The following is a 15562-nucleotide window of genomic DNA, read 5'->3' as shown; positions in this document are numbered from 1 at the left end:
GGGCCTCCCTGGTGTCGCAAGGGGTTAAGATGCAAGCTATGAAGCTGTCTGCAGCTTCTGCAGCACGAGTTCAATCCCCGGCCAGGGAGCTACCCACGTGGCGCAGCAGACCTCTCCTGACTCACCCGCTGCCCCCCTCAGCAGTGTATTTCAGTCAATCTGCCTGTTCTGCTCCCCACTCTGTCTCTGGTGGGTCCTCTCACCCCCGCCCCCCCACCTCTGGCCTATACCCGGTTCTTGCATACTAAATAAATAAATCTTTTTTAAAAAAAAAAAAAAAAAGAAAGAAACACTGAACACCTGTGTGGGGCACAGTATCGCTGATCTGGGGGATATAGGGGTGTGCAAAAGAGCTACTGTTCTAGGAAGTCCACAGGCAAATATACTGTGCTCATGAGTGCCGCTTTCATCAGTTTCCAGCATATTTCTCTGGTAGGTCCTAGCTTCAAAAGAGACAGTTATGTGTCTAGATAGAAGTAAAATGCAGTGGCGGTTTGGGGCAATTATTCATAAATTGGGGTATCCTGGAACACTTCCTGGAGGAAATGCCCTGTGCTTGTATCTTGAAAAATAAGATTGGAGTATTTGGAAATGGGAGTCATGGGGCTGGGAAGTGTGGGAGTACTCAAGACTTTGAAGACCTAGACTCTGGAACTTGGGGTCTTTATTCAGGAAATATTTTCTGGAGCCCAGGGTTTATGACAGGCAGCAGTATAAGAAGGGACTAAAGGAGGAGAGTTGTGACCATACCACAAGGCCCTTAAATATCTTGCTAAAAGACAATGGAGAGCTGTGAAATTCTCTGGAGCAGAGAAGAGACATTAGGATTTTTTTTTTTTTTTAAGATTTATTTATTTGTGCATACAAGAACTGGGGTACAGGCCAGAGGTGTGGGGGGGAGGTAAGAGAATTCACTGGAGACAGAGTGGGGAGCAGAACAGGCAGATGTGTTCTGCTGTGAGGGGAGCAGCGGGCGAGACAGGAGAGGTCTGCTGTGCCACGTGGGTTGCTCCCTGGCCGGCCAGGGATTGAACTGGTGCTGCAGAGGCTGCGGATAGCTTCATAGGTTGCGTCTTAACCCCTTGTACCACCAGGGAAGCCCAGGATTGTTCTTTAGAAAAATGTATCTGGCCAAAGCCTGAGAACTGGTTGCAGGATTTGAAGGCAGAGCGCCCAGCTGGAAGGTTCAAGACATTAAAGGAGGTTCCTGAGTGACAGGTGTAGAGGGACACTCACCCGGAAGCACCTGCCTAGAGCCAGCTCACCTGGGCGGACTGCTCACATCCACTGACCCAAGTTCAGTAGAAACCTGCCTATCTTTTAATGCGGTGTTCCCCCACAACCTGGAGACTAAGAAAGTGCTATGACGCTGACCCAATTTACCTTCCAAGTCTCATTTCCACCTTCTAGGACAGCCCTCAAGTCTGCAGCCAAACCTTTACCTCGTGGCAGGCTTAGTTTACTCTTACCCCTCAGGCTACTCTGGGATTTTTTCTGTTTTCTTAACACTCTGTAGAGTGGGCTGTGCCCTATCATGTTCTGAAGAAATGATGAACAATGCCTCCTTTGTCAACCTGCAACCTGGGCCAACCTAGTAGGATTTTTCTTTCCTATTTTAAACAGATGGAAAAGTGGTGATGACAGAAAATTGTCTCTTGCTTTTGAAAAAAGTGGAGTTTCCCTGTGTGTTTGAAATCTACCTGGTGAGAGGTGATGAGCCTATGAAATTGTCCTTCTTTCTGCCATGCGTGTACATTTCTTAAAATGCTTCTGCTAAGCATCTTAAAAAAAAAACCACGCACACACACTGCATTAAAAACTTTAAAAGAAAACCTGCATAAATACATTGACCCTTCCCAAGGATGCATGTTAACTCTTTCCAAGTACCCCCTGAAATCTATGCGAGCCAGTGACTTTCCCCTTTTTAGCTCTGTTATGACATTTTCTCTGCTGCTGGGCCCCAATTAACTACTTGGGTATGCCACCGCCTGTCCCTTCTAGCTTAAGAGTCTTTTTTTTGTTTCTGACTCTGTCATCTGAGTCCCTGAGGGTGCATGAAAAATGTTGCATATAGTCAAGTTAGGGTCTCAGTGCAGCGCCTAAGCAGCCTTGTTGGGCAAAGAGTTAATCAGCAACTCATTTATCGCCACTTTAGGAGTGCTTAGACTGGTAAAATGAGCAAATAACTTAGATACACACACACTTTTAGATAGAGAGAGGGGTTAAGTAACCAAAAAATTTGCCACGAATTTGTATCTGGGCCAAAATTCCCAAACACATAAAGCCCTAAAACCCTATGAAATCTTTGACCCTCCACCCTAACACTGAAGAAGAAAGTTTCTTGCAAATGTGCTCATGGATGAATTTTCAGTATCCTCATCCTGGGCAGTGAAAATAGCACCAAGTTGGCTCTCTCTCCCCATGCCTTTGCAGGTGGGGAACTAAGCTCTTAAATTCAAGTAGACTTTTGGATTTGGAAGGCTCGTCTTAGATCGACAGTCCTTATTTTTCAGTCCCCCTCCCCCCTCTTCCAAAGCAAAGAGAAAACTGAGCCCTGTTCATTGGTGGAGGGCACTTTGATCCCACTGTAAGTCCAGCAGAGCACAAGGGACGCTTCCCACTGTATCATGCCCCTTAAATACAGCCAGGGGCTGCTGTGTTTGTCTCCTCCCCCCTCCTGCCCCCATGAAAGGTGATTTTCTCTGTCTTATTGCATCACCTGTTTGCTCTTAAACCGTAAAACAAATAACTGCATCTCTAGTGAGACTCCCCTTTGTCCCTAGGTATCGGAATGGTTTGTGGGTTTTGTTTAAAGCTACAGAAAGGGGAGAGATCCAGAGAAGAAGAAAAAAGGTATTTTGCCTGAGGACTTGAAGCTTTTTTCCCCCTTTCCTCCGCTTGACTGACTTTCTCACACTCAGATTCCCTGCAGCCTGCCAGCGACGTGGTTTCTGCCCTGCCAAGAGCTATCCTAGGAGGGCTATTGAAAGAGCCTTGAGTAAGCACACACTGGGCGGATTTTCTCCTCCCTCAGTACCTGCTGCGCACCTGTACAGGGAGCAGTCCCACACATATCACCTGATCACAGCCCTTTCAGAGACCGTGAGAAAAATAAAGTCCAGGATAGAGGAGATGTTTGTCGTCTCCCCAGGGCTGCAGCCAGCTTTGTGCAACCCAAGTGCCCAGAAACAGCACATCCCAGGCTGGGTGTGCACGCATGTTAGCCCGCGCGTGCCGGGTGGGGGCACAGGAAGGGGAAGGCAGCCAGAGATCACTTTCATAATGACTGCATAGCTGCCTCCCTTTTCTGGCATCTGCCTGACTGGTAGTTTTATGATCCTTTACTAAAGTCACTATTATGGTCCTTCTAGATAAGAGTCCATATATGCTCACCACAGCAAAATTTATAGCCCAGAATTCTTACCTTCATGTTCATGAATAATCCACTGGGAGCCTACAAAGTCCCATAAGTCAAATTCAAAATTATGTCTCTATGGGCATTTTTAGCAGGAACTTAAGACATACTTTGGAATGAATGAATGAATGCATCATTTTCTTCTGAGAAAAGGGTCTATAGCTTTCAACAGAATCTCAAAGCTTTTTGTGGCCCCAAAACGTTGGGGAAACTGATTCAGGCAAACTATGCTTCCATGTGGTACTCAAGCCCCAAAGAGGGTGAGGCGCTGGCTCAAGGGCCCTCACTACCGAGGGCCAGGGTGGAGGCCAGAAGTTCACTGACTTGTGGTGGTCCTTGGGTAAATTTAAGGTGGTCACCACCCAAAGTTGTGGTCACCATCAAAACCTACATTTTAAAAAGACATGTTAAGAAAAGTACTTTGTCCAGAACTTTACCCTCTTAATTCTGAGGCACTTGAGCCGCTCTGACTCAGTTTTTACATGGAGAAAGGGACAGACAAGAAAGCAAAAGTCCTACAGAGGAAAAAGGATTCAGGAATGCTCGGAGCAAGAGTCCTGGTTGCCATGCAGAGGCACCAGAAACAACTGCAGCTCTGCATTCCATCTTTGATAAAAATGAGTTGCTACTTCTGAACAAAACTGTCTGGTTGGTTCCTGGCCAAGCTAGGACTCAACTGCAAACTGGGGGCGGGAGCGGAAAACAGAAGCTTTCAACATTGGCTAACAGCAGCCTGTAATGCTTTCCACTGCCCAACCCCCCCTTGGAAAACTTGACTAGAGACAGCGAGACCAAGGGAATGTGCACTTTTCTAATGGGCTCTGAAAGGATGGTTGCCAAGAAAGCCTTTCCCAATGGAGTGGGGGCAGGGCGCACTGGAAGGTTTAACGCCCACATTTGGCTGAACCACAGCAGCAGAGGTGGAGGGAAGGCTCTAAATGTGCTCTTAGCTAACCTTTTACCCTCTGAGCAGGACTGCAGTGAGGCGAGCTTGCAAGCCCAGGGTTGAGGGAGGGCATTCCCGAGGACTCGAAAAGATGCTACCTTGCATCCTTATGTGAAAGGCTCAGAACTGCATGGGCACTCACAGGTGCGTGTGAGGGTTTCTTGGGTTTCTGGAAGGCTCAGGATGGTAGGGACAAGCCTTACCCCTTTAAACCTAGGACTTGAACTTCTTTGACTTGCTGAAATCTGCTCATATTGTGACATCAGATCAAATTTCTCAAAAAATCAAAACCCAAACTGAACTAGCCAGGAAAAGCATTTGGGTAAAACATATGTTCTGAATATGATATGGGATGAATGTATACAACATATTTTTATCATCTCAGCTTATAGAAAAGTATGGAGGCAGGCAGAGGACGGGACTAAGAGGTTACTTATTGGTTCATTCATTGAATATATTGGAAAATTGAGCCTGGAAGGGTGTCTTGGCCAAGGTTAAATAGCCCCCTCAGAGAGGGGAGAGTAAAGCCACAATAGGCTCAGGTTTCCTGCCAACCAGTCTAGAAACCCTCCCCACTATATCAATGAATGAGGGAAACATGTTGAAATATCATCTACAGCAAGTGATCAACATTACCACCAAAGATGAATTTTCCAGTTAAGAACCTGAGCTACCTGCTGGTGGTGATGCTGATATGCCCACCACCACGGAGCTTGGTTCCATCCCTGCTTTACTGCCCTGTGATTCTCTCTTGGATTTTCTGATCATCCTATATATAACCTTTGGAAAAGAATGGATGTTGGTTCCTGAGTTCCAGGATATAGGGAGCCACTTGCAGGGGCCACAACTCAATAATTAGCCTGCCTGTCAGTCAACCAAACCAAAGGTCATCCCATCTTTCTTATAATTGTCAACCTGTTTCCCTTATTTGTGTTCTTAAAGGAAGATTGGAGGAGAGACTATTCTGGAATATTCTGGAACAGGGTCAGTGCCTGAATCTGTGTTCTGTCAATAGTAAACTTTCATCAGGACTGGAGATGAGACACTAGGAAAAGAGTGACAGCATGAAAGGAAGACATGGAGCTGCTAGCTGACTTCACATTTAACAGGGGGAGAGGTGAGAAAAATAATGGATTTTCCAAGTGGTTGATTGATGGTATTTGCACGTGAAATATATATTTTTCTTTCAGATTTCAGACTTAGAGAACAAGATAAGACAGTACAGGTAACTGTTACAAGTGCAATTTGAGACTCTGGTGGGTTCTGGCATGATTAGGACCTACTGGTCTCTCCCACAGAGCTGGAGGTGTCTGTGCTCCTATCTTAGAGTATTTGACAATTGACAAGGCACTTTCTAGTTCATTGCAATATTCTGTTCTCATATATAGTTTAGGATCCAAACTAGAGGGACTTTGCTGGGGGTCCAAAAAAGAGGATTCAAGTGGCCAGTGCAAGAGGCATTTGACTAGGCATGAACTGCTGGGGGCATGAGGACAGATTATTGGCTCTTTGGAAATTACCATCTCTAGAGAGACGAGATGAACAGGGAAGTTTTTTAGAAGCCAGGAGAAGACCAACATGCAAGAATAAGATTTCCAGAAACTACAGCACAGGGAAGAAGGGAAATATGTGTCAATTTGGTATAGAATGTCAGTAATTCAGAGGACAGGTCTTTGGAACAAGGAGGAAAGGCCCTTTCTTGTGGAGGGCAGCCAGGTGAGAAGGAGAAGTGAGGGGAAGGAATCACACTTTGCAAAAGATGACTGAGCCTGTTTAAGAGGTTGTGGACAAGTGATGGCCCTGGTCTCCCCAGGACTGAGGCTAGAGCTGCTTAGTTCAGCATCTAGCTCCTTCTGAGAGGCTTCCTGGGAAGATCTCAGGAAGGAAGATCAAGTCTATGAGTGAGGGCCCATGGAGAATTCTGGAACCTACCTTATTTTTTCTCTCTAATTAGTTCTGTTCTATATTGTCTGCTTTGCTATAGACATAAAACCCCACAAACTAGAAAAGGTTGGCTGATTGCTTGGGGTGATGACAGGAAGAGTGCTGTGGGGAGAAAGCTTGAGCCAGCCCGAGGGTGGTGGTCTTGGAGAAGCCAGCCCGAGGGTGGTGGTCCTGGAGAAGAGGTGGGGGTGGGTGACGTAGCGCAAAGGGAGAGGCAAGCCCATGGAATCCTTGCATCGCCAGGGGAAGAATCAAAGGAGCAAGGGTTTCTGTGGTAGGATGTAGTGGCTCCTAAGCCACTGTGGACAACCTCCCGTGTCATGCAGTGCGTTTTGGGTCCCCTGGCCCCACTCTTCAGGCAGCCACTATATAAGAAAAGGAGGAGGATTCTTTTCTTTTGCCTGCAGGGCTTCCACAGGCAACCTTGACTGAAATCTGAGAGAGCGAGCTCTGTTGTAACATGCTGGTGTGTGGCAGGCTTGCCCGACCCAGGGAGGTCTCCTGATAAACTCCCAAGTGTTGCTGGCTCCCGGAGGAGGTTGCCAAGGGCGTGTGTTTCATATACATATCCAGCTCTGGCCTGTATCACGTTAGGCCCCACAGTCCCAGCGGGCCCACGACTCAAGTTCCAGTATTTGATCTCCTTGTCCTGGGTGGCTGTTCAACTTCCTGTATCCTCCTGGTCTACCCTCAAAGTCCTGGCACCTGGGACATACCTAGGCTTGGTGTCTAGAACTACCTGTCATCAAGACAGAGGGGTGGAGTCACAGTTTGTTTAATTTATGCTGAGTGAACCTGTGTGGGTAGTAGTCAGACAAAACAGTCGGGGTTAAAGCCGTTCAATTTCCAATCACCTGTTTACCTTAATTCAACTCAATGAATGGTCTTGAGCACCTCCCATTTTAAAGACAGACTATACACCTATCTTGACAGTTACTTCCATCCCTGCCTGTGATTCAAATGCTATCCATCTGTATAGAGTGGTACCTTCCCAGGCTTATTTTATAAAAATGTTCCCAAATTCCTCAGCTCTATTGCTCCTCTGATAAAGGAGCTATGAAACTCTTTACAGTGTATGGTTCCATACCTTTCACAAAGTAGGTGCCCACAAATATTTGGGGGAATTGATGCATGAATAAACTTCATCTTAAGGAAATGCTTTATTGGCTATTTAATGGAACTCTCAGAGGGTCACTATATTTTTCCAGTTTTTCTTTGGTTGTGGAATCAAAAGGTGGTTTAATTTTGTTATTCCTGTGACCCCTTCGGGCAATTGGGGTACCCTAATTGGGGTACCCTAAGACACCTCTACTCTGTTGCTATCAAGTGAATTTAGAGGAGTCTGTGGCTGTGCATATTTTCCCAGGCCTATCTTTATTGATGGTTATTAAAGGCACATCACCACATGGCAATATGAAAGTACAAAGCAATTCCCAGGGTAAGGTACGTGGGAAGAAGTGAGATACTGAGCTCCCAAACAATTCTACTGTAATCGCAGTCTGCCATATCTAGGTATAGTTAATAAGTAAGATTGAGGCAGGCAGGTCCCACCGCTGAGCAGCAGATAGAAAGACAGAAAGACCAGTGGGGAGATCACTGGTCCTTCTAGAAGACTGGACAGGACAATGAGGAGGAGGACATCTGAAAAAGGGTGGGTGGTAACCAGCCTACCCATGGCCCCCAGGAAGGAGCAGTGCCTCCTTTCACTCCTGCTCTCACTTCTCCTTTTATGCCAGCCCCACATGGAGATTCTGTAGAACAAAGAAGTACATAGTAATCATGCCTAGACACACTGGGCTAAATAAGTGTAAATAAAGCACACAAAAACACCTGTTTTCATAGGGCACCCCAACACACCTGTTGCTTTACGATGCTGAGTGATATTGATAAAGGGAGCTGTAAAGCCGAGGTGAAATGGCCTCTTATATTTAAATAGCACCTTCCCCTGCGAACTTCAAGTGTTTTACAGCTGAGATTTGACGGACCTGGTGATTATTTCTGTTAGGAATGTTCAACACCTATCAGGAAAAATCATATCAGAATGAATACAAAGCAAAGCCTCTGGATCCAGACTGCCTGGGTTCATGTTCCAGCTTGTCCATGTGCTCGCTGTGTGACATAACCATTCTGCACCTCAATTCACTTATCTGTTCAAAGGGGAGATATTCATGGTACTACTTATATGATTGGTATGAGGACTAAAGTATACAATGTGCTTAGAACAGTGCCTGACATATTTTCAGTACAACATGAGTTCTCAGCTGCTTTTATCATTGCTGTGCATGTATCTCCGGCAAAGGACCTCCTTTCATCTAAAAAATTCACAGGCAATTAACATTCTCAAAGAAATGCAGGGACATCTACTGTGATACATTGGTCTGTTAGTGTTTGACAGAGCAAATGATTCAGCTAGTCTTGTAAGAGCCACAGGTATGGGACTGGGAGGAACATACAAAATTATCTGGCTCCATCTTCTTTTCCAAGGAGGAGGGTCTCTACCACCTAAGAATATGGTTGCAATTGTGCTTGTGGGATGCAGAACTTGGTGTGGTCCTGCCCTGAAAAATTAAAAGAAGCCCCAGGCCTATGGAGAGAAGAGTTCTAGATGGAGGAAGGCATCATTGTGGGCCTGTGACTCCTGCCCCCCGCCCCCCACCGCCCCAGGAAGGTGCAGGAAGGGCTCCAGAGCAATGCTTAATCCAAAAGAGTCAACATGACTGGCCCGCCCTGACCCAGGTCTCATTTACATGAGATGAGACTGGTAGGGAAGATGAATGTCTGAGACCCCTCCTGGTCCAGCATTCTTGTACATGATTGTATCATTGAAAGGTGGCGCTATTAACAATTCTGTCAGGGCAGCTGGCCTAAACCGGAACTCATGGCCATCCTCATTCTGTAGGCTTAACATGAGGATGTGCTATATTGTTCTTCTGTCGATTCAGCTGTCTTTCCATCAGAGATGCTTTCTAAGAGGAAGTAAGGCGAACTATTATTTTAAGGCCACTGATATTTATTTTTAGATTTATTTTATTTATGCATGCATGCAAGAACTAGGGTGCAGGCCAGAGATGTGGCGGGAGCAGGGTGAGACAATTCACCAGAGACAGGGTGGGAACAGAACAGGCGGATCTACTGAAATACACTGTTGAGGGGAGCAGCCGGTGAGACAGGAGAGGTCTCCTGCGCCATGTTGGTTAGCTCCCTGGCCGCACATCAAACTCATGTTGCAATGACTGGCGATAGCTTCATATGGCTGAGACTCAACCCCTTGTGCCACCAGGGAGGCCCAGACACTGAAATTTTAGTCTCTGTCTGTGGAAGGTAACACCACTGATCTAGTTTGCACAGAGGGAGGACCCCCATTTTTGAACACAGAAGACTTTATTCAGTGTGTACGGGTTTGGGGACAGAGGGAGGACCCCTATGGTTGGATGGTTGTACTCCAGAGGGGTGTGTGTGTGTGTGTGTTTTTAAAAAGGTTTATTGGGCCTCCCCGGTGGCGCAGCAGTTGAACGCTGGGTTGCAAAGCTGCCCAAAGCCTCCGCGGCGCCGGTTCCATCAATCCCTGGCTGCTCCCCAGCCACCGAAGGAGGGTCCCACATGGTGTAACAGACCTCTCCTGCCATGCCCGCTGCTCCCCTCAGCAGTGTATTTCGCCACTGTTCCTGTTTTGTTACCCACTCTGGCTGTGGTGAATTCTCTCACCGTCCCAAGCTTCTGACTGTCCCCGGTGCTTGTATATATAAATCAATCAATCAATCAATCAATCAATCTTTAAAAAGGTTTATTTATTTATGCATACAAGAGCTGGGATACAGGCCAGAGATGCGGGGGGGGGGTGAGAGGATTCACCAGAGACAGAGTGGGGAACAGAAGGGGCAGACTGACCAAAGTGCACTGCTAAGGGGAGAAGCAGGCGTGGGCGAGTCAGGAGAGGTCTGCTGTGCCATGTGGGTCTCTCCCTGGCGGGCCAGGGATCAAACTTGTGCTGCAGAGGCTGCAGTTTGCCCCATAGTACGGTGCTTAACCCCTTGTGCCACCAGGGAGAACCCTCTAGGTGTGTTTGATGTGACTTAGTTTTTTCTTTGAAAAGCAGATGTGCTCCAGGATTCCCACTGTCAGTTTGCATCAGCTTGTGGCTACAGCAATTTTACCATGGACCCTTGTACTCACCAACCATGGCTGAGAACATCCATTTTTTCTTAGGCATGGGGATGTGGGAAAAGGGAAAGCTACAATTTGAAACCCAGGCCTTTGTTTACCGACTGAAGGAAGACCCCCAAAAAGGAGCATTTTCCCACCTGAAATATTTGCCCTTTTAGCCTTGAATTTGACTGTGTCTTTTATGGTAAAATGCACGTGCACACACACACACACACACACACACACCACTTTTTTTCCTGAATAGGTCAAAGTCAAGATTTGCTCTTTGTTAATTTCCTTAAAAAAAAAGTCAAGAAAGAAAAGAAAAATGGTTCCCTCGCCTGAGTGTTCTCATATGTGCCTATTTAATGATTAATAATACCTTGTGGGCTATTGTTTGATGTGGCCTCTGCTGGTTTGAACAGGAGAATACTGATTCACTCTTAAGGCATTTATGAATCACAAGTGTTTACTCTGAGACAATAAATGAAAGGGGGAGATTTAAAAAAAAATACCCAAATATGCTGAGTTCTTTGAGTAGAAACTGGAGATAACAGGGGATCTCAGTCTTTGATGCCCTGTGTGGGACTGGCTGCTTTCTCTCACAGAGTAAAGATTGTGTGGAATGAGCAAGACGGGCTTTGGGGGGTTTATCGATTTTCCCTTTCACTTGCTGATAGGCTTGAGGCAGCTTGTCCCCTATGTTTCCATGTCACATGCATTTGTTTTCTTCCCACTGTCTGGTCCCCAAAAGGGAATCTCTTTCTGGGCCTTCAGGGGCACCTTACCCCAGGATCTCACTTGCTGCTTCTTTTGTTCATGCCTCAGGCAAGGGGAGACTCAGCAGAGATGGGGGGAGGGGGGTGGACTCCTGCCCTAATTGAAGGGGGCTCATGGGCTGGGAAGGAGAATGGATTCAAGAGGTTAAGAGACCTGACAGCCTGGGACTGACTGAATCATCGTGGGGAAGGAGGAGTCAAAAGATGCCTTCCTTGTTTGTCACTTGAACAATTAACTGCATAGACCCTTCTGCCACATTCCACTTTTAATAATGACTCCTAGACTTCTTTCCCCTTCTTTCTGCCCCAAAGCTTCAAACTCAGTGAAAAAAGACTGCAAACTTTGCTTGACAATTCTATTTAAGAATGTTTTATGTGGAACTCCCTGGTGGCACAATGGATTAAGTCTCAGCACTATGAAGCTATCTGCATCCCTGGCCAGGGAGCTGACCCACATGGTGCAGCAGACCTCTCCTGGCTCACCCAGTGCTCCCCTCAGCAGTGTATTTCAGTAGATCCACCTGTTCTGCTCATTACTCTGTCTCTGGTGAATCCTCTCACCTCCCTCCCCCCACACCTCTGGCCTGCACCGCAGCTCTTGTATGCATGAATAAATAAAATAAATATTTTTCAAAAAGTGTTTTATTGTGAGATCATTTTAGATTTATAGAAAAGTTGCAAAATAGTACAGAGACCACTCTATATTACCATCTTTTATAACCATGCAGTCATCAAAACTAAGAAAATAATCTTGATTCTGTACTATAAGCACAGGCCTTGTTCAGAATTCAACATTCTTCCTCCTACTAATTTTTGTTATTATCCCAGGATCCCTCAGTGCATTTAGTTGCCTTTTGTCTTTGTCTTCTCCATTCTGTGACTGGTTTCGTAGGCCTCCTGTCATACATGACACTTCTAAGAGTACCAGTCAGTGGTTTAGTAGAATGTGCTCTATTGGGGTCTGTCTGATGTTTTCTCATGCTTATTTGGAGAAACTATTATTAGAAAGAACATCACAGATGTGACAAGTCCTTCCTTTCTCACACAATGTTCTATTTCACCTAACCATAATCACAAGGTTAAGATGGTTTCTGCCAGCATTGTCCACTGGAAAGTTACAATTTTTACCTCTATATATCCAAAATGTTTAGGGAGCCACACTTCAAGACTGTGCAAATATAACGTGTTGCATAGACTTCTGCTTACTAATCATAGAATCCATCAAAGGGTCTTGCTTCTTGCATTTAATATGATAGGAGGCCAGCAGTGATTATTGATTTCCCTTATTCCTTCTATATTTATAAATTGGAACTCTTCTTTAGGAGTTATGCAACATTACATTGTAATAAAGCAGAAGTAAAAACTCCATACTCTTTTGGAGTTTAAATTTTAGGTGGGTTAGAGAGTATGGTCAAAGGTGACAAGGCCTATAAAGAGGAATCAGGTAGGGGAGGGGAGAAAAGAATTGTAGGTTTAAAAGACCTGCTCATGGAATGCCTTGGAGAGCAAGCCTGGAGCAGGGGAGGGAGCAGCTTTCTAAAGGGAAGAAATAACAAGAGCAAAGGCTCTTGGGCAGGACCATTACTGTCTGCTCTGGGAAAGCCAAGAGACCTGAATGACTAGTGCAAAGTGAGCAAAGCTGGGAAAGGGAGTGAGACAGAGACAGGCGGGGTGAAGAGGCCAAGTGGTGTCAGCTTGGGGCCACTTTAATGGTCTGGTTATTGCTCTGGGGGAATCGGACAGCATTGTAAGGTTTTAAGCAAAGGATCACATGATTTGCTTCAGATTATTAAAAGATCACTTTGGCTATGCTATGGGAGGCGACAATGGCTACGAGGAGACCATGTTAAATACTTATGACACTCATCTAGGTTTGAGAGGAAGGCAGCTTGTTCCACAATAGTAGTGTAGGGCAGAGGGCAAATGTCCCCCTACCTTTCCAGGTTCTTCTCAGACTGGTGGAATAATCAAAACAGCATCAGAGAGATCAGTAAGAGAAAAAAATCAATTTAATGACATATATATAGAGAATCTCTGTGTATGTAGATTCTAAAGTAGATGGGGGAAATGAGGGTATTTATCCTGAGCTAAGGAATGGGATAGGGGCCTGGGGCTTTAAGGAGGGAGGAGAGGCACTTACATGACCAGGAGAGGGGGACTCATCATACATAAAGATGATCTGTAATTACATGTTTGCCTTGCCATATAGATCATTTTCTTTGATAAAAAGCATATTTCTGATAAAAATCCTAATTTTGGGTAATACCCCTGGTCTTCATTTTTCTGGGTAGTTAGGGGAATGCTAAATGTTTCTCCTGAGTTTGCAGGGCCTCCATTGACCTTAGTGCTAAATAATCCACATACCAAAGTACAGAACTTGGAAAGACCTAATCTGGACACCTTGGGGAGTCCTTCCTTTGGTAGCAAAGAGGTGGCTGAGTTGCAGATGTATTTGGAAGGTAGAAGTAACATTGCTAAGAATATCTCATTTGTGGTCGACAGCTTCAAGCCTCCTCCTGAGCCCCCAGAGCTTGTATCCTCCTCTGCCTTGGAGTGGGGCTTTCAGAAGGAATTTGAGAAGCTCTGACTGACAGCACTGAGTCTAAGCTGATGCAGAGTCTTTGCTCTGGGGCCCCTCATCCAGTTTTCTTTTATCTGGACCTGCCTTCCTCTCTGCACTGCTCCACACACTTCTCTTGCCCCAGGGCCAGCTTTCTGCTTAGGCCAACATGCCACCCACAATTGCTCACAATCTCCCATCTTTCCCTGCCCTCTGCCAATCAAGATTCTTCCCATTCTTCGAAGCTCAGCTCTGCCACCCAGCCCTGCTCTCTGAATGCTTCTTTATTAGTCAGGGACACTATCTTGCCTCTGCCTCCCATGTGCTGCTGGGGGGGGGCGGGGGGGGAACACTGCCTCAAGTACTCCCATGGCCTCACAGTCCTTTAAAGAAAAGGACTAGTACTAAGTCCTTCATTAGCCCTGTGCTTGGGTTTTGGGATATGGCCTATTGTGAGGATGGGAATATTATGTTTCCTGATACACACCTGGATACTCATATAATGTTATAATATAAGGTTCCTTCAATTAAAAAAAAATTGGAAAAGGAAAATAATATATCCTTTTAGTCATCCAAGTGTATTTTGCATTATAGTCCACACATATCTATATTTCTTTTCATATAAAAATAATATCTCTGCTTCTACCCCTGCCTAACCCTGCCAATAAAATTAAAATTCCAGATTTCCCCTGGTTGGGCCACTCTGTATACCTAAGGTAGGGGAAAGGCCTGTTATCCCAATTTGAGAAGTCAAGTTAAAGGTGCAGGGAGAAGCAGGCATCCCTGCGGGTTCACTTGCTGTTAATGGATTTCTGTCTCTTTAGTGACAGATTTAACTTTAAAAATGCATCTAGTTAAAAATTTCAAGCTGCATAAAAGGCTAGATCCTGAAAAGTAGCCCCTCCAATTGTGACCCCTGCCCCTCATCCCTCAAATCCTGTCTCAGAGGGAGTCACTCTTAAGTGGCACTTATGTACCTGTCTGGGGAATGCTAATGAATATTCCATGCCTGGCAGCTGACAGTAACTAAAGCCAAGTGAAGGTAAACTGAGGCGCTGTGTAAACCCAGTAATGCCCTCCCAGGGCTAACACAGCCCCCTGCAGAAGAGCCAACCTGCCATTTTCACCGTTGTCTTTGGCTCAGACAGACCACACAGGGGTGAGTTTGCAAAGACTCCACATTCATGTGGAACTCGGGCATTTGGTACCACCCTCTTTGGCTCCGGGTCTGTGCTCTTACAGGGATATTTGTTGTCACAGAGATTTCTTAGGTTGGCTGTTGTCTCTCCCTCAAAGTCAACCTGTCAGAGGGAGGAGCACAGGCAAAGGCTAAATCAGGAAGAAAAGCAGGTGGGAGAAGGGGTGGAGGAAGCCAGCCCTGTGCTGTGATTACAGCAGATTACAGGGGGAGCGTTATTATTCCTCTCCACTCCTCCTTGAGACTCACCTAAAAGGCAGTGTTCTCCGTCTACCTTTCCCGTGGGAATTTAGCCCAGTCAACAGAACCCCTGAACTCTGCTGGGCCACTGCCAGCAACTTTCTAGCCTTTCCCCCTGCCGATTACAGTGACATGATGTCGTTTTTATTGAGGCAAGATTAGATTTTTTTTTAAGTTTTCAAAAGTGTGGTTCACATGATCTCTAGTACTTTTCTTATTGCTTGAAGACCACAGAGCTGCCAATTTCAATTTGCTTCAGCTTTTATCACTAGAAGAAGCTTAAACGAAAAAAGAAAGGAGGAGGAAAGCTGGATGAAAATATTCCACTTGGCCTGGC

Source organism: Talpa occidentalis, unplaced genomic scaffold (assembly GCF_014898055.3).
Source record: "Talpa occidentalis isolate TD23 unplaced genomic scaffold, MPIMG_talOcc4v2.1 talOcc4.4, whole genome shotgun sequence".
In the NCBI taxonomy this organism is placed as follows: domain Eukaryota; kingdom Metazoa; phylum Chordata; class Mammalia; order Eulipotyphla; family Talpidae; genus Talpa; species Talpa occidentalis.
The sequence above is the reverse complement of the archived record's forward strand: the minus strand, read 5'-3'. Positions refer to the sequence as shown.